The sequence below is a fragment of the Pinus tabuliformis genome, chromosome 9 (genome assembly GCF_031772625.1).
Source record: "Pinus tabuliformis cultivar Carrire ecotype Pingquan chromosome 9, CPIR1, whole genome shotgun sequence".
Classification (NCBI taxonomy): Eukaryota; Viridiplantae; Streptophyta; class Pinopsida; order Pinales; family Pinaceae; genus Pinus; species Pinus tabuliformis.
Genome location: NC_142307.1, coordinates 45,439,538 through 45,464,067, shown reverse-complemented (window position 1 = coordinate 45,464,067; position 24,530 = coordinate 45,439,538).

Genomic DNA, 24,530 nt, shown 5'->3' with positions numbered 1-24,530 from the left:
ACAACCAAGTAGGCAATCCTTTCAAATGGTTTGGCCTCTTCCATAGTGGCCCTAGCCTTACATATATAGCATGTGAGGATAGGGTTGCGAAGTACTTCATGAGTTCCATTAGGCAAAAGTAGTGATGTTTCCATGCCTTTGTGCTCTTTCCCATTTGTAGACTCATTAGGAATTAGTAATTCCTCAAAACAGGTCAAGTTCTGAAGTTTCCCTGCTTTTGTAAGTTGACATAGGAGAGAATTTCGGGATATTTCTTAACCAACCTTTTCCCATGACCCATAGAAACTCATTTAGGTTCACTAATGCTCTTCCCAAGGTAACAGATAGAGTTACCCTAGGCACTAATGCACCCTTAGCCTTGCTAGGAAGCTTTATAAAGAAGGTTGTTAGTTCCTAGATAGTGTTAGCTTGATAACTGATCCTGTGAACTTGGTCAGTCCTTCAGTCATCATGTACCTCTCCTCGGAGTTGGTGAGGAGGTAATTTTCCTGTATAACAGCTGAAGGTATCAGATCGCTCTCAATCTGAAGAAATCTTTGTTCTATGTTCCTTTCGAAATCTTGCTGAGCCATGTGGTGTATAGACAAGGATTAATCATGGACCCAACTAAGATAGAAATTATAATTAATTTGGAGGCACCAAGAAGTGTGAAATAGCTGCGTGCAATGTTGGGGCATATGGGATACTATAGAAAGTTCATCAAGAGTTATGCCCAGATTACCATGCCAATGGGGAAGCTGCTAAATAAGGATGCTACATTGTGTTGGAATGAAGAATGTCAGCAAAGCCTAGATGTGTTGAAGGAAAATATGGTCACCGCGTCGATCCTAGTCTTCTTGGATTAGAAGAAGGAATTTCATGTGCATGTGGATACATGATGTATTGTGCTCAAAGCAGTACTGAAACAGGCTGGTGAGGGAGAGTTGGATCACCCTATAGAGTTTGCGAGTAGGAATTCGTCTAAGGCTGAGAAGAACTATTCAATGAAAGAGCGCGAAGGTTTGGCTATGGTGTACGCGCTTTAGAAGTTTAGACACTACTTGCTAGGTGGACACTTTAAGATGTCTAGAAACCATTCTACATTGAAGTACTTGGTTAACAAGCCTATGTCGTGGGGGCGGATATGAAGATTGCTGCTTCTGTTCCAAGAATATGATTTCGAAGTCATTGTGAAGGAAGGACGACTGAATGCGGGACCAAATCATCTATCACCCATTGAAACAGGAGAGGAGCCTACTAATTTGGAGGATAGACTGCTTGATGCACAACTCTTTGTGGTGTACATAAACGACCATCACTTTCTAGATATAATATAATTGCTAACGCTGGGGACATCTTCGGAAGGGTATACTAGTCAATAAAAGAAGCAACTGGTGGTGCGCATGGCAGACTTTTTTTGTCATTGTAGGACATCTATATAAGATGGGCTTGGATGAAATTATGCTACGTTATGTACCTGACTTTGAACGAAACAAAATCCTTGTTGAATCTCATGGAGGATCTGCAGGGTGGACATTATGCAGGAAAAGCAATAGTGAAAAATATTTTACACGCTCGGTTCTGGTGGCCAACCCTGCATAAGGATTCCATGGCTTACTGTAAGGCATGCGATGCATGTCAGAGGATGGCAGGTTGTCATAGAGGGATGAGTTGCCTCTTAATCTGCAAGTTTCGTTACAACCATTCGAGAAATGGGCCATTGATTTTGTAGGCCCGATTCAACCTCTAGGGAAGAAGATGGGTGCATGGTATATCATCACCGCAATGGAGTATTTGACCAGATTGACGGAGGTACATCCCGTGAAGGATTATACAGGGGAAACAATAATGAAGTTTCTCTTTGAATATGTGCTGAATAGGTTTGGTTACCTAATGATTTTGATGAGTGATCATGGTACACATTTCCTTAATAAAATGATCAATGTGCTCACAGAGGAATTCCAAGTTTATCATCAAAAGAGCATGCCATATCACCCGCAGGGTAAAGGGATGATTGAAGAATTTAATAAGATATTGGAGAACGGGCTGACCAAGGTTTACAATGCACAAAGGAATGATTGGGATGTGCTCATTCCCATGATACTATGGCAGAACTACTTGTAAGAAATTGACTGGATAGACACCCTTCAGGCTGGTTTATGGCATAGAAGTTGTGATGCCAATGGAGTATATTGTACCTAGCCTATGCATGGCAGCATTCATAAGAATGATGGATCATGGAGCCCTGGAAGAGAGGCTTGCGTAGATGATAGAGATTGAAGAAGATAAATTTTTGGCTAGCTTCCATTAGAAAATAAATAAGGAGCATGAGAAGGCATGGCACGATCGGCACATCAAACTACACACCTTCAAGGTAAATGATTTGGTTTTATTAAATGACAACAAGTTTGATAAATTTCCTGGAAAATTTCAGATGCATTGGCTGGGGCCATATGTCATCAAAGAGATTACCAGTGGTGTAGAAGTTCAATTGGTGAAATTGAATGCAGATCCATTTTGTGGAAAGGTAAATGGCAGCTGATTGAAGCCATACATTGGGGATTCGGCCAAATGGATATATGATGGAAGCACAGTCTTAGTACTCTAGGCAGCTAAAAGGAGGCACGGGGTGTTACACAGTAATTTGTCACTGCCTTCCTGTCAGTCACCCTGCTGTGTCAATCACTAAGCTTCATGCCTTCTGAACTAGCCCTAAAACCCCTTTTTTCCAAAGTTTTATGCATCAGCGCGTCTGTTAGAAAAATACCCGCGATGACTGGCGCTCCATAGTGTATTCTGTGCGCTGCCAGCGCGGAAGAACATCCCTTTCCCGCGCTGGTAGACATCGCACCTTTCCCGTGTGCTTCCGCGCTGACACGACTGTCCCAGTTATTGAGATGCGCCAGCAGCGCGGCAGTTTCCTCATTATCCGCGCTGATCCAGTTTGGGCGAATTCGTTCAAACAACCAGCCTTCCAGATAACTCCAGGCTTGGTTGTTAGCTTTGTGAACATCGACTCCTTTCTATGGCATGACTGTTCGACCTTTTGCAACCATTTCCCTCAAAGATAAGCTCATCCTTCCACCCTTTTAGGAGACTCCTTCTCCTATATAAACTTCCACCATTACCATGAGCAGCTAGTTAGACTTAGCTTGGAATAGCTTGGATTGTGCAGAGCTTGTAGTGCTCAGATTGCTGCTATAGGTGTGGTGTGCTAGGTGTGGAAGTGATTGATTGCTTAGGGAAGGTTGTTTTGTGTTATTTGTGTGAGAGAGAGAGTTGTTTGTCTTGGGAGAATCATCCTCAAAGGTGAATGCTTGAGATACATGCTGACTGGCCCCTCTTGAGAAGGTTACCGACGTCAGAACATTTGGTTGTACTCTTCTCTATTCTGATTAATAATAGATGACTGCTATTATTGTTCCATTCTCATTTGTCTATGCCATGGTTAAATGTGAATTACATCTTTTCTGACTGATGTATGGTTGCTTTTACTAGATTTTACGCTTGTGTTTGCTTCCCCTTCGTGTGTGCAGGTATCTATTCGCGGAGATCGCGGAGGGTTGTGACCAGCCGAAGCGGAGGAGCGAAGGCAACATCTCCTCGCCAAACGACAAGCGCAGGAATCCAAGTAGGTGCTCTTTACCTCTTGTTTAATTGTAACTAGGAACATGCGTAGCAGCATTGTGTGATTGTTGCTAGACCCTTGCTGGGCTAGTAGGGATCGCCTCTACCCGTAGAGGGGATTTACCTCTCCAACAATTTGGCGACTCTGCTGGGGATCAGCCTTTTTGTCTCTTGAGTCCACTTTTGTGTTTGGCTTTGATTGATCTTTTTTCGAGTTTTTGGGATTGTCTTCTTGCTTATGAACTTTCTGGGCGTTTCTGGGAAGCATCTTTATTGTTAAGGAGCTCTTGATTTGGTTTGGGAAGTTTTTAGTTTGGCCTTGCTTGTTTTTTGCGCTCAGCGCGTTTTAATTCCAAACAGTCGCGCTGACATCGCGTTCCTGTTCTTTGGTTTTCTTTCCATCGCGCCTGTACGTCTAACAGTCGCGCTGACCTCGTTTTCAGAGACAGCGCGCTTTATTCGTGTACTTCCGCGCTGGCATTGCGCCCCCGCTTCTTTGTGTTTCTTGTCATCGCGTCTGTGTGTTTTCTTTCCGCGCTGACCTCGTTTTTCCGAGACAGCGCACTTTATTCCTGTCTTTCCGCACTGACGTCGCAAAGTTGCTACAGGCCTCCCCCTGTCAACGCCGAGTTGCTGAAGGCTACCCGCGCTGATCCTGTAAAATTCATTTTTGACCAAATTGGCCTCCTGAACCTCTTACTGTGACTTTCCCTTCTTCTCTCCTCCTGTCTGATGACTTGGTTTTCATTGTTTGAACTCTGAACTGCTTGATTGCGAAGCTTGTTTCCATAAGGTTTCGTTTTTGCTCAGTGTTAAGTTTGCAAATACCTTCCTTTTTGCTTTCGCTGCTTGGTTCGTGTTTCCACCATCACTTTTGCAATTGCTGGATTGTGTTGTGTCTCTAGTTGACTGGTTGTGACTTTCGTCCTTCGGGTGTTTGCCTTTTTCTATTGATTTCGCACTCTAACTCTAGGACATCTAGAGGTTGCGTGTGTGTCAAGCCTACCGTACGGAGTTTGTTTGTTTGTTCGACCAGCCAAGTTCAGATCTGTTCATGCACTTGTTCAGTGATTGTTGGAGTGCTTTGGATTGTGGTTCCAAGTGGTTTCTTTTCGCTTCCTCCTTGCTTGCAATCCTTGCTTGTCTTACAGAGCTTAGATTACATAGCTCGTGCAGACCTTTGTTTTCCTTTGATTTGGAAGCTTTGGTTGAATGTTTAGGGAACTTTGTGTGCTTTCATTAAGTAGTTTACTTGGTGTTCCGGTTCCTCCAAATTATTTTAGATGCTTTGTGTCACTGAAAGAAAATCAAACTAGGAGCTTTGCCTTTGAAAATTGAAAAGGAAAAGAACATTTCATTGATTTGCATCTTCAAAAGAAAAGTTTCCTTTCCTCCCTTTAGTTGCATTAAGTTGCTTGTTTGCTTGTACTTGTTTTGTTTGATAGAAAATTTCTTGCCCTCTCGTAGCTAGAATTCATCGAATAAAACGGAATTCTTTGGCATATAGATTGCATCTAGGTAATTGTGAGCGAACATACAATAGAGCTTGAAATCGAAACTTAATCTCAAGATCAACCATAAAATGAACCAAATGAATCTAAAAACGCATTGGAACTAAACGCAAATATCTAGAGGTCTAGGTTAGAGACGTGTTCCGGCGTCTTTAAACATAGTCACTGTTGTTTCACATTAGGTTGGGTGATTCCTCCTTCTGTGACTCGATAGTGGTCTAACACGGACTGCGCTCCCACGTACCGTCGCGTATATAGGGAGACCCCACTAGGCTTTTATCCTTTATCCATAGGAAGCCGAGTCGGCCGCCCTACGATTCGCAATGCAGTGAACACAGCATTCACGAAGATTGACCACCCGTACCCTAAAAAGTATTCTGTGGTTTTGCGAAAAGTTTGGCACACCCTCTACCTAGAATTCCAGAGCAGTCACTTTTGATCCTTTTCGGACTCCCTAAACGAAAAGGTGCCTGTGAGCGTCTTGTCACTTCGTGCTCATAAAACATTCGAAGGAGACTGGAGTCATCTTTTCGTCCTTTTCTCGACTCCTGAAATATGAAAAGGTCAAGTTTGGTTCTTGTGTCTTAAAATTAATTTGGCCACGATAACATCACCTATTTTAGGTCTTGTGTGCGATAGTTTTGAGTAGGGTTTTATCGTTAGTTTCCTTTAGGTTTTCTAAGGGGTCTAGTCATCCTGGCTGACCCATCAACTCCCGGTCCAAGCGATCAAGGTTCTCCGTCCTCAGTTGCTCCAGAGGTACCAGTTGTAAGCGGTACTCTTCCCATTGTTCCGAGTATCCGGCCTATCAACGTACGTGCCCCAGGCGACGAAGATTACATAGAGGATTGTAATCCTATTTGGGAGCCCGATTATACCCCCCGTACCCCTCGTACCCCTTTCGGTATGTCGTCTCCAATGTCTTCTTCCCACATGGATGAGGCAGCTTCTAGCACCGGTGAGACGCCCGTGGTCACAGACATCAAGACCCCGATCCCGGCTTCCTCTCCCCTCCCTCCGCGATACCAATCAGTGAGGGATAGGTATGCTGCTAGAACGACTTCTACGACTATATGGGATCCTAGTCTTGCTGCTTCCACCGGGCCTTTTGTTTTGCAACCCCTTAGTACACCCCTTACATCAGGGCTTAACACGCCCGTCACCTCAGTTCCCACTCAACCTACTGTCTGTGTAGCACGTTTGACTCCGGTCGTCAGTGCTGTACCGGTTTCCTCGTCTGGAATCCCTCAAGTTGGTTCCTTTGTTGGCGGAATTCCAGGATCGGGGCCATATGATGCTTATGGAGAACCCATAACGGACCCGGATTACGAAGGTCCCTTCTTTTTCTATGATGAAAATGGTGAGTTCCTTGAAAGCATCTCGGGCCTCCCTCATTGCCCTTTCGAAGAAAACGAGGAACCCTTGAATATCACGTACGATTACGCTACTCATATGTTCAAAGGGAACCGGGATCCTCCCAGGCAGCCCATAGGACCACCCAATCAAGGCCAGCCGTTCTACGGGCAAACCCCCCAGGGGCAACCACTTTACGGCCTGCCTGACCCAGGACAATCTGGGGGCCCACAAGGTCAACCTTACCAGGAACAACCCATGGGCATTGGAGGTCCGCCGTATGCATATCAAAATCAACCCACTGGACAACCGGAGCAACCTTTTCAACAAGGCCAACTCGGTTTCCAGCAAGGGTACCCCTCTGGACAAACTGGCTCAGTTTACAATCCTCCAAATCAACCAGCAGTCCAGCAAGGGTATCCTCTTGGGCAGGGTGGACAACCCTATGTTCAACAGGGCCAACCCACCCCTCAAATCCCAAATCTTTCTGGGCAAGGGGGGCAACCTGCTATACAGCAAGGCCAACCCTCTGCTCAGCCCTTACACCAAGGAGGGCAGCCCGCCATGCAGCAAGCCCAGCCCTCTTCTCAATTTGGTCACACTGGGGGACAAACGGGCCAACCGTCTATACAGCCAAATCAACCCGGTGTCCCCCCTTATCGTCAAACTGGACAAGCTGGCCAACCTCGGCGTCAACCAGCTATCCAGCCGATTTGACCATCCGTTCCGCAAAGACAACCCTTGGCGGCACATGGACAACCTGGCGCCCAGCAAGGCTACCCTGCTGGCCAACCAGGTCCATCTCGAATCCGACCAAGTCAACCTTCGGGACAAATGGTTCAACCCCAGCCGGTTCAAGGACATTACTCTGGGCCTCAAACTCAAACAGGTTATCAACCTCCATACCAAACGCAGCCTGCCTACCAGGCTCCGTATGGGACCCAGCAGTCATCTGGCTACCAGCCACCCCAGGGGCAAAATCAGTATGCTCCTTATCAAAATTATCAGCAACCACAGGCTACTCCTTATCAAAATTATCAATACGGTCAACCTGTCGGGCAAGCTGCTAGCACTTGGGGAGCTGGGGGGCAGACACAGGGACAGCCGTCCGCATATGGCCAAAATCCATACGGACAAAACTCCTACGGACAAACTCCCTATGCGCCAGGTCCTTTTGGACCAGGTCCGTCGGGACAAAATTCCTACGCGTCAGGTCCTTTTGGGCCGGGCCCGTCTGGACAAAGTTCGTGGGGGCAACCCCAATCTGGGTGGAACCCTAATGTCGCCTCGAATCCACAGCCACAGATGTCTTTCAACCCGCAGCTACCATTTCTGGCAACGTTGGAACTACCTGATGTGTCCAAGTTAACAAACGACCCTATTTTGCATAATCCATATTGGCCACCGGTTCCAACCAAGATACCAGGTGACTGTCCAAAGTTCGACGGCAAAGCCGGAGAGGATCCTCAGGCCCATGTAATGACTTATCACCTTTGGTGCTCATCTAACTCATGGCTTGATGATTCTATCCGACTTCGCCTCTTCCAAAGGACCCTCACTGGTTCAGCTGCTAAATGGTACATCGAACTCAATCGCGGCATGTTTTCTGATTTTAACTCGTTGGCTATGGCCTTTTTAACTCATTTTCAGTTACCCATTCGGTACGAGACTGGGACCCATCTTGTCACGTCTCTAAAACAGGATACGGCAACGCACATCTCCGATCATATACATGAATGGAGAAGGCGTCGTCGCTTGATTAAATTTTGGATCCCTGATCAACTCCTGACCGACTGGTTTACCACGTCCTTTGTCCCTAAAATTGCCAAAGATATCGCAATGGGGGCGTGTGTAACTGAGGAGAAAGCAATCGCGCGAGCTCAGTACCTGGATTTAGTGTATTCTCAGTCAGGTACCTTGTATGAGTATTTGCCAGATGCCCCGAGACACGGACAACCCAAAGCTCCACCAAAGCCTTCTGTTGATGGAGTTATCAGTTCCGTAAACTCACCATCTAAGAAATCGGCCGCGAATTCTGGGAAGCAGAAACCAAATGCATCTAGCGAGAATGCTTCTCAGAGCCAATCCATTCCTGGGAATACCTCCGAGGTAAATGCCGTTCAGTCCACCGCGGCAGACAAATCCTCGAAAGGCAAAAAGAAAGGGAAGGCCAAAGATAAATCTGGACAGCCTAAGCAGAACCCTCCTAAACCTCCCTCCGAGGAAGGGGCCAAACGAAAGCCTAAGTATCCTTGTCTCATTTGCGAAGAGGATCACTACACCAAAGATTGCCCCAGGCGGTCCGAGGTTAGTCGGCTTTTGAAAGGTGCTCCAGGATCCCCTGCTGTGCTTAACGAGCCTTTCCTGTCCCAGCAGACGCATCAGGTGGCAGATCCTTCTCAATCCTCTTCCTTGTTCGGTTCTCAGGTGTTCATGGCTGGAACCATCCCCATCCATGTTACAACTCGAGCGAAAGATTATCCATCTTCAGCCGGGAAGGAGCCGGAAGTCCCCTCCAGCGCTCCTCTGTCTAGTTCTGGTCCCCTTCACATCGAAAGGCCCAGCACTGAGACGATCCCCCGACCCCCTCCCAAAGGTGTACTCAGGAAGTCATCTTATAATCCCAATGCTCGTGTTGCACAGCATTATAGCATTGTCGAGGACTTAGCGCAGGCTCCGTCTGCTATGTCCGCATTAGAAGTCCTCCAGAGCTGCCCCTCTCAGAGGAAGTCCCTGCTATCAGCGATTGGTGGCATAGACCCGGCAGATTCGGATTTAATCTCTTTTGATCTCGAAGGTTTCACGCCGAGATTTCCTCACCAGGTGGCTTTCCTTATACAGGTTCTCATCAACGGCAAAACGATTCATCGTACGGTCATTGATGAAGGTGCCTCAACCTGCATTATGTCAGTTGCTTGTTGGAAAGCTATTGGTTCTCCTGCTCTGAGCCAGTCTCCAACCACCCTAGAGGCTTTCGACGGAAGAGAATCTCGTCCATATGGTATCCTCCCGCGATTGCCTATCTCTTTAGAAGGGAAAACGGTAGAGGTCGAGGTTGAAGTTGTTGACGCTAATCTCACTTACAACCTCCTCCTTGGACGAAGTTGGACGTATGCCATGCAGGCCGTGGCTTCCTCTTTGTTCCATGTCGTTCGCTTCCCTCACCAAGGGAAAATCGTCACTGTGGACCAGCTATCCTTTTTCGCTTCCTCTTCTGAAGGGAATGTGCCATTCGTAGAGCATACCTCAAAATCGCTACTGAGTGTGGGTGCTGGATTATTTAAAGATCCCTCTCTAATGGGAGTCTTTCCCCTCCCACCTCCAAATCTCACCTCCGTTAACATGATCACAGTACGTTCCGATCCATGGGTTCTCCCTCCCTTGAATCAGGAAGACTCTTGGGGCGAGATGATGCCGTTGAGTCCCGCCGAGCTCAACTACATCGAGATAGTCGCTGCATCGGCTCCACCTCCTGAACCTGCTTCTTCAAGCAGCGTTCCCGATTCATATGACCACTTCCCTTGGATGGGAGGAGAGGCCACTTCGGATCCCCTAAAGGAATCATTTCCCTCCGACGAGGCTATCATTGAGACTATGTCTCCCGAGGAGCTCCCTTGGTCAGATTACCACCATCGCTCTTCGTTTCTCCCTCCTCATTCAGAAATGGCCGCATGTCTCGAGCAGTTTGCCTCACGTGTCCCATCTATCCCTCTCCAAACGCCTGTTCAGTTGTATCAAGTGTCTTCGGAAGGAAACATGGGTAACATTACGCAAACTCTGGCTATTAACATCTCTGTCAAAACGGGGGTGGTCGAAAATATTCATATTGGAGTCACATGCACTCCTGAGGAAATTCAACTTTACACTGATTTATTTCGTGAATTTCATGACGTTTTCGCATGGTCTTACGAGGAAATGCCCGGCATTGACCCCAGTATCGTGGAGCACGAAATCCCTACTTATCCCGGCGCTAAGCCTGTTCGTCAGCGTTTACGCCCAGTGCACCCTCGAAAGGCTGCAGCCATCAAGGCCGAAGTTGAAAGGCTTCTTCGAGCTGGTTTCATCTATGCCATTCCTCTCACGGAATGGGTCTCGAACATAGTCCCTGTGAATAAAAACAGGGTACTATTCGGGTTTGTGTTGATTATCGCGACATCAATCGCGCTTGTCCAAAAGATAACTTTCCTACGCCTTTTATTGATCAGCTTATCGACGATTGTGCAGGAAGCGAAATTTATTCATTTATGGACGGCTTCTCTGGTTACAACCAGATCAACATAGCCCCTGCAGACCAGCACAAGACTGCTTTCATTTGTCCTTGGGGCACCTTCGCTTACAAGAAGCTACCTTTCGGTCTCAAAAATGCCGGTGCCACTTTCCAGCGTGCGATGTCGTATGCTTTTCATGATATCAGACACATCGTACAGCCTTACCTGGATGACCTACCAGCTCATTCAGCTAAACGTCAAGACCATCCATCTCATTTACGCGAAATCTTTCTCCATTGTCGACACTACCGTATTCGACTCAATCCGCATAAGTGTGTCTTCTGCATAGAATCTGGCCGACTGCTCGGGTTTATCGTCTCCCGGGAAGGCATCCGCTTGGATCCCCTTAAAGTTGAGGCCATTTTGAATCTTCCTCCCCCTGCCTCCCTACAGCAGTTACAGAGCTTGCAGGGGAAAGCCAATTTTCTCAGACGATTCATCCCAAATTATGCCGAGGTGGCTAAGGGTTTCACGCGATTATTGAAGCGAGACACGCCCTTTCGCTGGGACGCTATCGCTCAGCAATCTTTTGAGCGTCTTAAAGACCTTCTGGTCTCAGCTCCGCTCCTAAGACCTCCAAATTACCACCGTGACTACACCCTTTACTTGGCCGCCGCCGATACCACCATCGGCATGGTTTTAGTGCAAGACGACGATGATGGCACCGAGCATGTTGTATATTATCTTAGCCGCAACCTTATGGATACGGAAACTCGCTATGCATACGTCGAGAAGTTGGCATTGGCAGCTGTCTGTGCCGTCCAATGTTTCTGTCATTACATCCTGTTGCGCATGACGACCGTGATCTCTGATTGCAACCCCATGACCTATATTTTGTCACGTCAGTTGCTGGGGGGCAAATACTCAAAGTGGATCGTAATCCTCCAAGAGTTCGACTTGGATTTCACTGCAGCCAAGTCCAAGAAATCACTGGTCTTCGCCGAACTACTCTGCTCCTTACCATCTCAGTCTACACCATCTCGTTCAGAGGAACATATTCCGGATGAAACGCTATTTCTCATCAGCACTCTCGACCCATGGTACGGGGACATTATCGTATATTTACAAACGTCCTCATTTCGTCCCAATACATCGAAAGAGGCTCGACGACGGATTCGTCACCAAGCTCAACCATACCGCATTTTGGGCGATACCCTGTACCGCCTCGGCGTCGATTATGTTCTTCGCCGATGCTTAACCCTCGAGGAGGCTAAGCGAGTTTTGAATGACTGCCACTCCGGCGCTTGTGGCGGCCATATGTCCGGATATGCTACCGCTCAGAAGATCCTCCGCGCTGGTTATTTCTAGCCTTCTATCTTCAAGGATTGCATCCTTGCTGTACGTGCATGTCACGAATGCCAGGTTTACCACCGGAAGATGCGTGCACCTGTTGCACCACTGCACCCTGTCGTAACCGTAGGTCCATTTGCAAAATGGGGCATCGATTATACGTCCTGTAACCCTCATTCGGCCGGGGGGCATGGGTACATTATCGTTGCTGTGGACTATTTCACCAAGTGGGCTGAAGCAATGCCTACATTAAACGAAGATGGTTACACCGCGGCGCAGTTTTTATTCAATCATATTATCACTCGTTTCGGAGTCCCTCAGGCTATTGTTACAGATCATGGAAAGCATTTCCGAAATCATATGATGACGGAGCTGACAACCCAACTAGGCTTGCGCCAAGATAGTTCGACACCGTACTATCCGCAATCCAACGGTCAAGTCGAGGCCGTGAACAAAGTTTTGATCACCATGCTTCAACGCACCGTCAATACGCACAAGTCTAATTGGCACCTTATGCTTTTCCCAGCCTTGTGGGCCTACCGGACTTCGGTGAAGGATGCCACCGGTTTTACCCCATTTCAGTTAGTTTACGGACTGGAGGCTACCCTTCCCGTCGAATGCGAGATTCCTTCATTAAAATTAGCTGTCGAGTTGCTTCCCAACACCACTCCGGTGGAGGAACGGCTTCTTTACTTAGAACGGTTAGACGAGACTCGTCGTTTGGCTTCTCTGGCTATCGAAGCACAGAAGAAGAGAGTCAAAGCTCACTTCGATCAGAATATTCATCCTCGTTCCTTTGTTGAGGGAGATTTAGTACTGCTCTACGATCAAGCTAAGGATAAGCTGGGGGCAGGAAAACTCGAATCCATGTGGTTAGGTCCCTACATCGTGAAAAGAGTTTTACAAAAGGGCGCATATGAGTTGATTGATTATGAAGGAAACCCTCTGGACAAGCCCCGCAACGGGCTGTATCTGAAGAAATATTATGCATAACTTCGCGCATTCACTTTGTACATACGTGTGTTTTGTGTGTTGTGCATGTTTTTGTTTTTGCCTTGGTGTGAAAGCGTGTTTGCCTCTTATTGTGTTTTCTTCTTCTTGTGCAGATGTCTAATGCACCTTATGTTGGTTTCGCTGATGGCGCCTGCCGTAGTACTTGCAATTTGTCATCTGCGGCGTGGGTGATCTACGATCCTCACGGAGAATTGGTAGACCTTCAGGGTGTCTGCCTAGGTCGTACCACTAACAACGTTGCCGAATACAGCGCTGTAATTGAATTACTTGCCGAAGCGGTTGACCTCGGCATCCGAGAATTGATAGTGAACCTGGACTCCCAGTTGGTCGTCCATCAACTCAACGGGCGATATTCCGTCAGAGACCAATGCATACTAAGGTTGTACCTACGTGCAAGATTGTCGGAACGGAATTTCGATTATATTACATATCAGCATATTCCAAGACGACTAAACACGTTGACTGATGCATTGGCAAATCATGTGTTAGATAGACATTTGCGGAACAGATAACATCATACAAGAAGACATAGAAAGCATAATAGAGTAAAGCATATGTAAATAAATCATTTCAAACATAGTTTGCATATGAGTGCTTTTAAGCTTGCATTAAAAAACATAAAAATCATGGGTCATGTGTCATGCAAATTCATACATAAGATCACAATTGTACTGAACAATTGCATAACATAAACAAAACACCATCACATGTAACAATGATCCATCCAAAACCGGTATGTATATATATATATATCGTGTGGCGCACTAAGGCGCTCAAAAATAAGTGTATATGTCCAAAAATCAGTATGTCTGAGTCATGAGTCTCAAAATGACAGTGGAAATAAAACCTAGACAACTAGTCAGCTGGATGGTGCTCTCTGTAGTACACAGCTGCTCGTGCCACCCGCCTCAGAAGGCGGTGCACCCTGGGTTCCACCCCCACTGTGTTAATCTGATGCTCTACGGGGACCTCCTCGACCCCCTGGTAGTCAGGCACCCCCTCCAGCAACCCCTCAAGGTTGCGAGCCACAGTCTCCGACGCGTTACCCCCTGGAGGGGCTAAGGCCAAAACTCCGGCTCCCTGGCCCTCTCTCCGTGCCGTGGCAGCCAGGCCAATCGGTCTAGTAGGCCCCACATCTGCATGACAAGACATTTATTAGGACATGTACATAAAAAATTAAAAAACATTGCAAAACTCAAAGACAAAAGTGTCATACCTGCATCGTCCCACTGTTCACCTGGAGGCAGTGCTAAATCAGGATCATTGCGGAAATCCATCCCCGAATATGGCCAATCCTACACGAAGATCTCCTGCTGATCCAGCCAGTCTCTGAAAAATGCCCCCCAGCTATGTGGCCGGCCGCCACCCCCACGTGGCATGATACGAGCCCATCGTGAGGCCCTCGTCTCTCGAGGATCCCTGGGGGCATCCACAGCCATCGACTGCAGCCGCATGGCTGGCACTCGCTCCAGAATGAGCGGGACCAAGATCGATCCATAGCCAAACTGCTTCGTCTCCCCGCGACGGCAGTTGCTCAATTGCCTCTTCATGTTGTTGGACACTGCCGTGCACCAATCAAACACTGTAGGCTCGAGGCATTCGAGAGCTAGTAGGAGATGGGTCTTGGAAGCCTCATGGTTCGCCATGCTACCCGCTGCCCGGGTCACCATGAACAGGATGGTGCGTAACACTATGTCTCTCACTGTGGGGATTGCCACCTTCCCGCTCCGTGTTTTCGCTGCCCCCGGGCAAACCTGGGCCATCAGATCATCCAGAGTACCACCGCTAGGTCGCTGCCCCTCCAAGATGGGCCTCGCACCTCGGCGCGACAACCCAGTCAAGAAAAAGATGTCCACGTGGTCGAACTCAATGTCGTGACCACGGATGGTGAATTTCTGGTCCACCGGGTTCCATGCTCTAATCAGCAGCTCCAGAAGATCATGCTGAGCTCTCAAGCGCGGCGTGAGGAAGAATTTCATGAATCCGCAAGCCCGCATGGCATTGCAGCAATTCACATCTCCCCAAGCAGCTACATCTTCTACATCGTGAACTCTCTCTTGCCATTGGAAGACCATGATGACCTGCACAAACCATAAAAACAAGTTAGAAGTGCTGGCATGCAAAAATTCACGTTCATTTTCAAAAACAAAAATTTTTCGCGCCAGCGCGGCTGTTTTAGAAACAGCCGCGCTTACAATGGCAGCCCTTTGTAAAAATTCGAGGTCAGCGCGGAAGAACACGGTTTTTCCGCGCTGACCCGAAGTTGGCCACGTTTGTTCTTTTTCGGTCAGCGCGACCCCGTGGATGATATCCGCGCTGACCGAGGGCGCATCCATGCAATAAAAAATGCCCAATTGGGCCAATTCGACCGTTAAAAACCTACTAAAATGAACCAGAATGCAGGGCAAGGGAACGAGAACATACCTGGAAGAAGCAGATCGGAAAATAGTCTCCGTACGGGCTGGAAATCGCTCCGTCAACTTTTTGGCTCCTCCACGTCCTTCACGTTCCAGAATAGTAAAATGGTAAAAATGACTTATTACTCCCCCCTATTTATAGTAAAAACTCCTAAATTGCCATATTTTTGGGTTTTTACCATTTTTAACCATAACTCTAGCCCTGATTTTTGTTTAAAGCATGTTTTAATATGTTTTTACGTGTATCGAATGGATTTATGCGGGTAGTGCCCTTGTGCAGGTACAGGTGTAGCAGCTTGGTCATGCCGGTCCACCATTTATGTGATCCCCAAAAAGTGTCGTCTCTAAGCTCTTTTCCGACGTTAAACAAGAGAAGATAGCCGAGCTTCCTTTCGGCTCGTTAAAAAGAATGAAAGGCGGTCGTTTTTAAGCTCTTTTTCCGGCCGTTGAACCAAAAAAGATTGCCGGGCGTTTGTCGTTTCGCGCTCGATATCGTCTCCAAAAACGACGTGTTTTCGACCGCTTTTTTACTTTTTCAGGTCGGAGACACTATTCACGAAAAGTACTCCTCGGTCGTAATGACCGGGCGGTTCTTTCGGGCATAGTTTTATACTTTTTCGGGCTCGAGAGACACAACTGTACGAAAAAGGACCCCCCTGGAGTCTTCTTTTTGCTGTCTTTTCAGGCTCTCTAAACAAGAAAAGGCGCCGAGTTTTTCCTTTGTCAGGCTCGTTAAACATTTGATGACATCGGGTATTGTCGAAATGACGCTCCTCAAGCATATGCTATCCCCGTCAAGCTTGTCATCCAAAAATAATCGGGGTACCTGCCTGAAATGGTGGGGAAAATGGAACTGTAATCGTAGTCGTGTCGGCAGTATGTCGCTCTTGAACATGGCACTCTTTTGCTTCGTGTCTGGGTGGGACCATCTCATCTTATCTTTCACTGGCCTCCGTGGGTTTGGGTTATCCTATTTGACCTCTCATCTGCTTATTGCCCTGTCACCATGACCCTTACTCATTTGATGTCAAATACTGCCAAGCCCGCCACGGTGCCGCCGATATGTTCAAGAGAAGTTGACTTCTGTAATAATACAACCTCATCTGCTATCTCACACAAATCATTTTTCCTCTGTCTCGCGTCGATGATGTGGGAAACATTATGGCCCACCTTCGATCAAGGTCACTTCCTGTCGACTTCAGCTCATTATCCGGGAAGGCGACTTAGAGACTCCCTTCAGGTGCCTTAGAGCCTGCATGCCTCAATGGCAGGTTCTTCGTGTTCGACGAGAGGTTTTCATCATTGGCCTCCGATCGGATGATTCCGTGGATGTTTGACACCAGCTCATTGATTCACATACCGCGGATTGTACCTATAGTACCTTGAGGGCCATTGTCATTATTGGTGGTACCTCTCGCGTTTGTTAACAGTTTTCACCATTGACTGGTAATCAGACGATGTTCATGCATGTTCGACTTCGACTCATATATTCACATGTTTGAACTTGTACTTTGTTCGGATCGGGACGGAGCACAAGACCCTGGATCCGTGTCTGTTGTGGCCCAGGTTGCGATTTTGTGGATGATCATTACATGGATGGCTGCGCCCATACCTGAGTCTTCATGGATGGCTGCGACCATACCTTATCATTATTATGGTCTCTTTAGCTGGGTGGCTGCGTCCATTCCACAGACCTTTTCGCATGTCTTTTGGATGGCTGTGCCCATGCCTAGACTGCATGTACTTGATTATCAGAGATGTTTCGGTCCTTCCTGGTGATGTTCCAGTTCGGCGTGTGTTGTAAAGCATTTCACCCCTCCCACTCTCTCGGTCTTCATGCTTTAGGGGGCATCTGTTACACAGTAATTTGTCACTGCCTTCCTGTCAGTCACCCTGCTGTGTCAATCACTAAGCTTCATGCCTTCTGAACTAGCCCTAAAACCCCTTTTTTCCAAAGTTTTATGCATCAGCGCGTCTGTTAGAAAAATACCCGCGATGACTGGCGCTCCATAGTGTATTCCGTGCGCTGCCAGCGCGGAAGAACATCCCTTTCCCGCGCTGGTAGACATCGCACCTTTCCCGTGTGCTTCCGCGCTGACACGACTGTCCCAGTTATTGAGATGCGCCGACAGCGCGGCAGTTTCCTCATTATCCGCGCTGATCCAGTTTGGGCGAATTCGTTCAAACAACCAGCCTTCCAGATAACTCCAGGCTTGGTTGTTAGCTTTGTGAACATCGACTCCTTTCTATGGCATGACTGTTCGACCTTTTGCAACCATTTCCCTCAAAGATAAGCTCATCCTTCCACCCTTTTAGGAGACTCCTTCTCCTATATAAACTTCCACCATTACCATGAGCAGCTAGTTAGACTTAGCTTGGAATAGCTTGGATTGTGCAGAGCTTGTAGTGCTCAGATTGCTGCTATAGGTGTGGTGTGCTAGGTGTGGAAGTGATTGATTGCTTAGGGAAGGTTGTTTTGTGTTATTTGTGTGAGAGAGAGAGTTGTTTGTCTTGGGAGAATCATCCTCAAAGGTGAATGCTTGAGATACATGCTGACTGGCCCCTCTTGAGAAGGTTACCGACGTCAGAACATTTGGTTGTACTCTTCTCTATTCTGATTAATAATAGATGACTGCTATTATTGTTCCATTCTCATTTGTCTATGCCATGGTTAAATGTGAATTACATCTTTTCTGACTGATGTATGGTTGCTTTTACTAGATTTTACGCTTGTGTTTGCTTCCCCTTCGTGTGTGCAGGTATCTATTCGCGGAGATCGCGGAGGGTTGTGACCAGCCGAAGTGGAGGAGCGAAGGCAACATCTCCTCGCCAAACGACAAGCGCAGGAATCCAAGTAGGTGCTCTTTACCTCTTGTTTAATTGTAACTAGGAACATGCGTAGCAGCATTGTGTGATTGTTGCTAGACCCTTGCTGGGCTAGTAGGGATCGCCTCTACCCGTAGAGGGGATTTACCTCTCCAACACGGGGCTATAAACTACATTACCTGGGTTGTAGGGTTACGCGACTGGGGGACTGCACGGGATGGAAGAATGTCATAGCATTAATAGAGGTGCAAAGGGAGCCACGCTATAGAAGGAGAGGCCATGTAGCACAGTCAGAAAGTGACCATTATGGTCACTATTCATGGTTTTACAGTGAGAAACCGACTAAGAGGAGTGGGGGGGTGACATTTAAGATGGAATTTAAATTCGAGCTCCTTGAAAATCTGCCACCAATCTAGCATTTATGAATAGATTTTGGCGGGAATGGTTAGATTTAAATTCAAATTTGCTTATAAATTACAAATGGCTGCCCTACGAAAAAAACTTTGCATTTTAAAAGTTTAGGTGTCGAACTATCAGTTACGCATGAACCCTACGAGTTTTGAGGCTTTGGTCACAAGTTCAATGTTTGAAAGGTTGCCTAAGGAAACCCAGGAGCTCCTTAATAGCCTGATGTCACCACCCATGGAATCTGCAAGTGATAGAGGATCGATGGCCTCTGAAGGAGCTGTCGCTGAGGTTGTAAGTGTGGATATGCCTGCCACGGTGCCAAAATCACCGAGGTCACCTATGTTGAAGCCTACGTCGGTAGGAGAGGTTTCGAAGACAAATAAGGACAAACAGAAAGTGACACAGTCTATGCCGGTAGGAGAGGCTTCCAAGACGAATAAGTACAAACAGAAAGTGACATAGTCAGTGCGAGAGTCAACAAGGAAGTGCAAAAAAAATAGAAGCCCATCACGCAGGAGAAAGGTAAGGTGGTCAACCTAGAATCCGATGAGGGCGCTGAAGAAATCGGTATGGGCATAGAGGACATTGACATTGAGGGTGTAGACCCTATCTCAAAGCTACTAGAATACATTCCTCCATGTCGGGGTAAGGTGAAGATCCCAAAGGACCCAGATGAGGGAAATTTTATGCTTAATACACCCCTGCTACCAGAAAAGATCGCATTTGAAGGACCGCGCTTAGTGCACATCCCCCGCCTAAAACTAGAAGATTGGGACTTCACGAACACGGAGCGATTCACCAACTTGGCCATTGATAGATTCATGCAGAGGGTATTCTATAAGGATTCGGGTGTCACTGCACTAGAGCCGGTGAAGTGGATTCATGGGGTGGAGAAGGTAGGATTGCTAAACTTGCTATGGGTACCACATTACCACCACGCACCACTAAACTTAATAGTTATCAAACAATTATTATGCTTGGTGCATGATGGGTGCCTTTGGTTTGAGGAGCCAATCCATATAACTAATGTGGTGATCCATAGGATCACCTAGCTACCCCATTTAGGACTAAATCTGGCCAAGGAATTTGGCAGAATGGTGGGCAAGTGCGATCTCACCGAGAGGATGAAGGACAAGTTTAAGCTTGTCAAGAAACCACGTGGATACTCAATTTCAAGTAGAGGTAACTCCATAGTCAAGGTAGCCACCAAGATCTTGGCTGGGAAGATGATGCAGAAGTGTCACGCAAATGAGGTACTGACACCTATAGTTTCATTAGCAGCCCAGTGCACAGAGGGTGTACAATTCAATTGGGCATGCTACCTCTGCAGCGAGTTCCTCGCAAACTGCAAAGAAGTGCAGGATCACAACAAGACATTCCACTACTCTTGGCTATTGTTATCAATTGTGTTGGTTACATGGTAGTTGCCAGAGGACAGTCAGTTTCCTCTGATCAAAATAGATTTGCCAGAAGTAGCTAAGTTTTCTTATTTATGGGCCACGAAGGATTTTGAGTGGGTTTGCGAGAGTAAGGTCTTCTGAGTTTTGATGGAGATGAGCATCAATATGGCCATAAACCACAAGCCAAGATTTTCACCAACTATTTTTGAGAAATTGTTGGGATACGCAGAGTTCAAAGTGGACTTCCACTGTATCTCCATCAGGGCATCGAAGGACCGAGAACAAAAATGATATAATCTCCCATACCTTGCAACAGATGATGTGATAGCAGAGGTCCTCGATCGTTGGCCAGCCAATTAGTGCACCACCTCAGATTTATCAATCGGGTCTACTAAGTCTACAAGAAAGTAGAAAAAGGATGAGTCTCGATCGAAAATGCAACAGTTGGCTAAAAAATAGAAAAAGGAGATTGAGTAGAAAGCAAGAGTAGAAGCACAACGCGCATGAAGGAACGAGAGGAAGAGCATGACTCTGGCAGAAATCAGAAGTCTCCTTCATTGTAGACAGAGGATGATGAGAGAGCACCCCCTTCTAGATGAATTATAATCGGGAGCATGAGAATGAAGGGTCGTGAAAGAATTCCAAGGCCTCTAAGTCATCGCTTGACTCGATCACCTTGATAAAAGGTGACTTAGATGATACTGGGGATAAGGTCAAGGATGCGACTGCGAAATTGCTGCAGTGGTTTGAGTAGCAGAAAAAAAAAGCCTTGGTGGCCATTTGGACAGGTCTATGCAAGTTACAGATCCAAGCTACTCAACTACAAGCCGGTGTAGGGCAGGGCAGCGCGGCGTCGACTAGTTTGGCATTGGGGACCACTAGAGAAGTGAAGATGGTTCACTCCTAGGATCCTCAGGCCGTCACGCTACTTGATGGAGCCCTAAGAGAAGAGACAGAGGCTGAAAAGGATGCTTTAAGGAACATTTGTCTCAACTTGGCTACGCTCCCAAGTGAATTCCTTCACACACTCCAAGCAGGTGTGATCGCAGAGCTGAGGGCCCGGGAGCAACACGCGCTGAGTGTGATCAACGAGCAGAAGGTTAGTAATGAAAAATTGTTCGTTGAGAAAGCATTTGTGATAGAAACCTGGAAGAAGGTCTAGGAGAAGAATGAGCACACAACAACGATGGCAGCAGAGGCATGAAGAACCATTCCGGAATTGCACATCCCCAAAGAAGCACCTGTCGAGGCCAAGATTCGGAAGTTGGCTGCAGGTGTGCACAATGCTTGGACAGAGATGGCGAAGGTTCAGTTTGAGCTGGACCTCAAAATTATAGAGCTCAAGTTGAGGGCATAGCCTTCAACTCCACTAGAAGTCAGAGAACAATGCAAGGCAGTGTTGGGTAGCAGAGGGCCCGCGTAATGGTTTTGGGGCTTAAAGCCCATAATTTTGGGTAAAAGTATGGTAAAGGCTCTGCGAAATCCACGAAGCGCAAATTGTAATGAGTCAAGTCAAAGGGTTGTCTACCTAAAGATAATGTAAAATAATTCAGCTTGCCCATGGTCCGCAGACCATGGAAATGTATAAATAGAGCAAGGCTCTAGAGTTAGGAGTCAGTTTTTTGGTATGTACTTTTGGATCTGGAATGTAATGGGTTTTTGAAGAAAGAAGTCTTGAAGTTTTTGTAAGTTCAAGTCAAGGGTGTTGGTGGGTAGATAGAGGCTCTGCATCTGTGTGTGCAGAGGCCTGGTAGAGTCCACAGTTGTCTACGCGGACCCCTGCAGCTAAGTGCATAGGGCCGATCTAGTTGTATTAGCAAAAGAATTGAATAAAGATAAGTTGGTTCTAAAATATTGTGTTGAATATGAATTATTGCGGATCTAGTTAATTTATGGTTGATATATCTGTTTGTTTTGTGCGCTTATGCTTACATATTGAGTTTCTACAAATCTATATATTTTCTAGGTACGCGAACTAGTTATCTCTAGTAAATGCTTGCTTAATGACTGTAAACAGTAGATCTGATCTGTCACAAACTCAGTAATCGTAAATATTAAGAAATTGCCTTGTTCCGGATCTACGTGGAAGCAGAGTGCGCAAGGTCACCGAACTGTGTGCGAAGCTTCTAGTCCACATCAAGACATCCCAAGGGTCTAGAAACTTGGTTCTAGTACCGTCCCCTGCTACCTAAAGTGAGACCTCAGTTCGCACTCCGTGGGCTATTGTCGAAAGGGCTGGTAGCTGCGGGATTTGTTTGGCTAAATAAATCTTTCGAACCTGGGTCAGGCCCATATAAGCCAACAAATGTTTCCATTGCCGAGACTGGGATCTGCCTAAGGGATGTCTGATGTCAGGATGCAAAAATCATACAGAGAAAGATTCTGAGGATTGATTAAGTGAGGAGCGATATGAGTTCATAGAAGGTCCTAGTGCACTGACGTGCAAACCAGAAGTTAAGGATTATGAGCGTGATTCAATTGCCGGTATTCAAAGGAGTAGGAAGCGAAGATCCAAAACAATTTTGGTTCATGGTGACGGTAGTATGGGAAATGCACGGAGTTATAGACAACAACATCAAAAAGGCTACCCTAGTTAGTGCGCTGCAGGGCCACGCACTGATGTGGTATATAAAGTACTCAAGTGATCACCCGAATGCGAGGACAATGGATATCCAGGCTAAATTGAAAAAAGAATTTAGCCGGCCAAAATTAGAAACGTAGTCGATCATAGGGTTCAAGGAGATCGTGATGATGCCTGGTGAAACTCCATGGGATCTAGAATAGAGATTCAAAAGTACCATCCGTGAGGCAAACATGACGCTATCAGATGTGCAACACTGCGCATGGTTTGTGGAATCATTGACACCATATCTAAGGACAGTGCTGTCACAGCAAAAGATCTCAACCTAGGCTGACGCATTCGAGACAGCGATGAGGTTGCATGAGACTCCAATATAGGATCCGAGGTTGGGAGTTCAACAAATGCATGCGCAAATACAAAACCTATGTTTAGAAATGCAGAGCTTAAAAAAGGAAAAGGTGCCCGAGCCAGAGGTCCAGGAGGAAGTGTGGTGTATAAAGTGTTGAAACCAGGGTCACGATAAGGATCACTATCCGATTTTTGCGAACTATGTGGCAGCAGGGGGACCAATGCCATTGCGACCAAAGGCACAAGAAGGGCTGAGTGTGACACCCTCGCTCTGGTGTGAAATCTGCTAGGTGGGAGGAAAGCACAACACGGACAACTGTCATCTACTACCAAAATTTAACTAGACCCCCCAGCAATTATTTTGCAACTTTTGTAGATCGGTGGGCCATGAGGAGCGAGACTATCGTAGTTATCAATTATTAATCGACCGGTCACCTGCCTACAGAGTGCAGACTGAAGCATGAGGTTAGGATCCAGCCACGGTGATAGCGCATGGTGGGTTCTAGGGATGTGGACGAGGACGGGGAGGAATGGGGCTAAGAAGGGGTCACGGGTAGCTAACTTGTTACAACTATGGAGGACCAGGACACTACACGTGGGACTATACCAACCCTACCAGAATATCATGCCTTTAATGCGAACAGTTCGATCATGAAATGATATATTGCCCCACATTGATAGCACAGATATGGGAGAAGAGGGCAGCACAACCGACGATGACGCAAAATGTCCAAATGATGAGGGATGAACTGCGCGAGGAAGACCCCAACATAAAGATGGTGCTCAGAAGTGGTGCAGCTGTAGGGGAAGATAAGAGGAAAGTGACCAAGGACGATGCCGGGGTTTGCAAGGAAACAATTCTGGAAGCTAGGGAGAGCTTCGCAAAAGTCTCTACCCCAGGTAGTAAGGATCAAATCGAGCCAGAGAGGGATCCCTCAATGCTAACTACCTTTTTAGAGACATGTATGAAATTTCTTCGTGATAATCAAGCAGTTAAAGGATTACAAGAATTAATAACTAGTCACGCGGGGCCGAGGGAACCTTGCGTGGTCCGAAAATTGGGAAAACAAGCATTACGGACTAGGCAAGAAATGAAACTAACAACGCAGATTGGCGACTTTGAGATGGATCAGATCATTCTAGACTTGGGCTCAGATGCAAATGTACTACCTAAACAGACTTGGGAATGCATGGGCAAACCCACACTACAATGGTCTCCTATTCAATTGTGGATGGCGAATCAATAGAAGATTCTACCCATGGGAAGGCTGCAAGGAATTACAGTAGACATAGAAGGCACGAGCACCCGAATGGACTTTGAGGTAATAGAAATTGTGGATGAAAGTAGCCCTTATCCTGCATTGTTAGGAATAGACTGGGCCACCGATATGAATGGGGTTATTAATTTAAAAAAGAGAAAAATGATGTTTGAGAAGAAATCACTCCACATAGTCATTCCACTAGAACCGGCTAAAGGACCATGTTACACTGAGACTATGCATGACGAA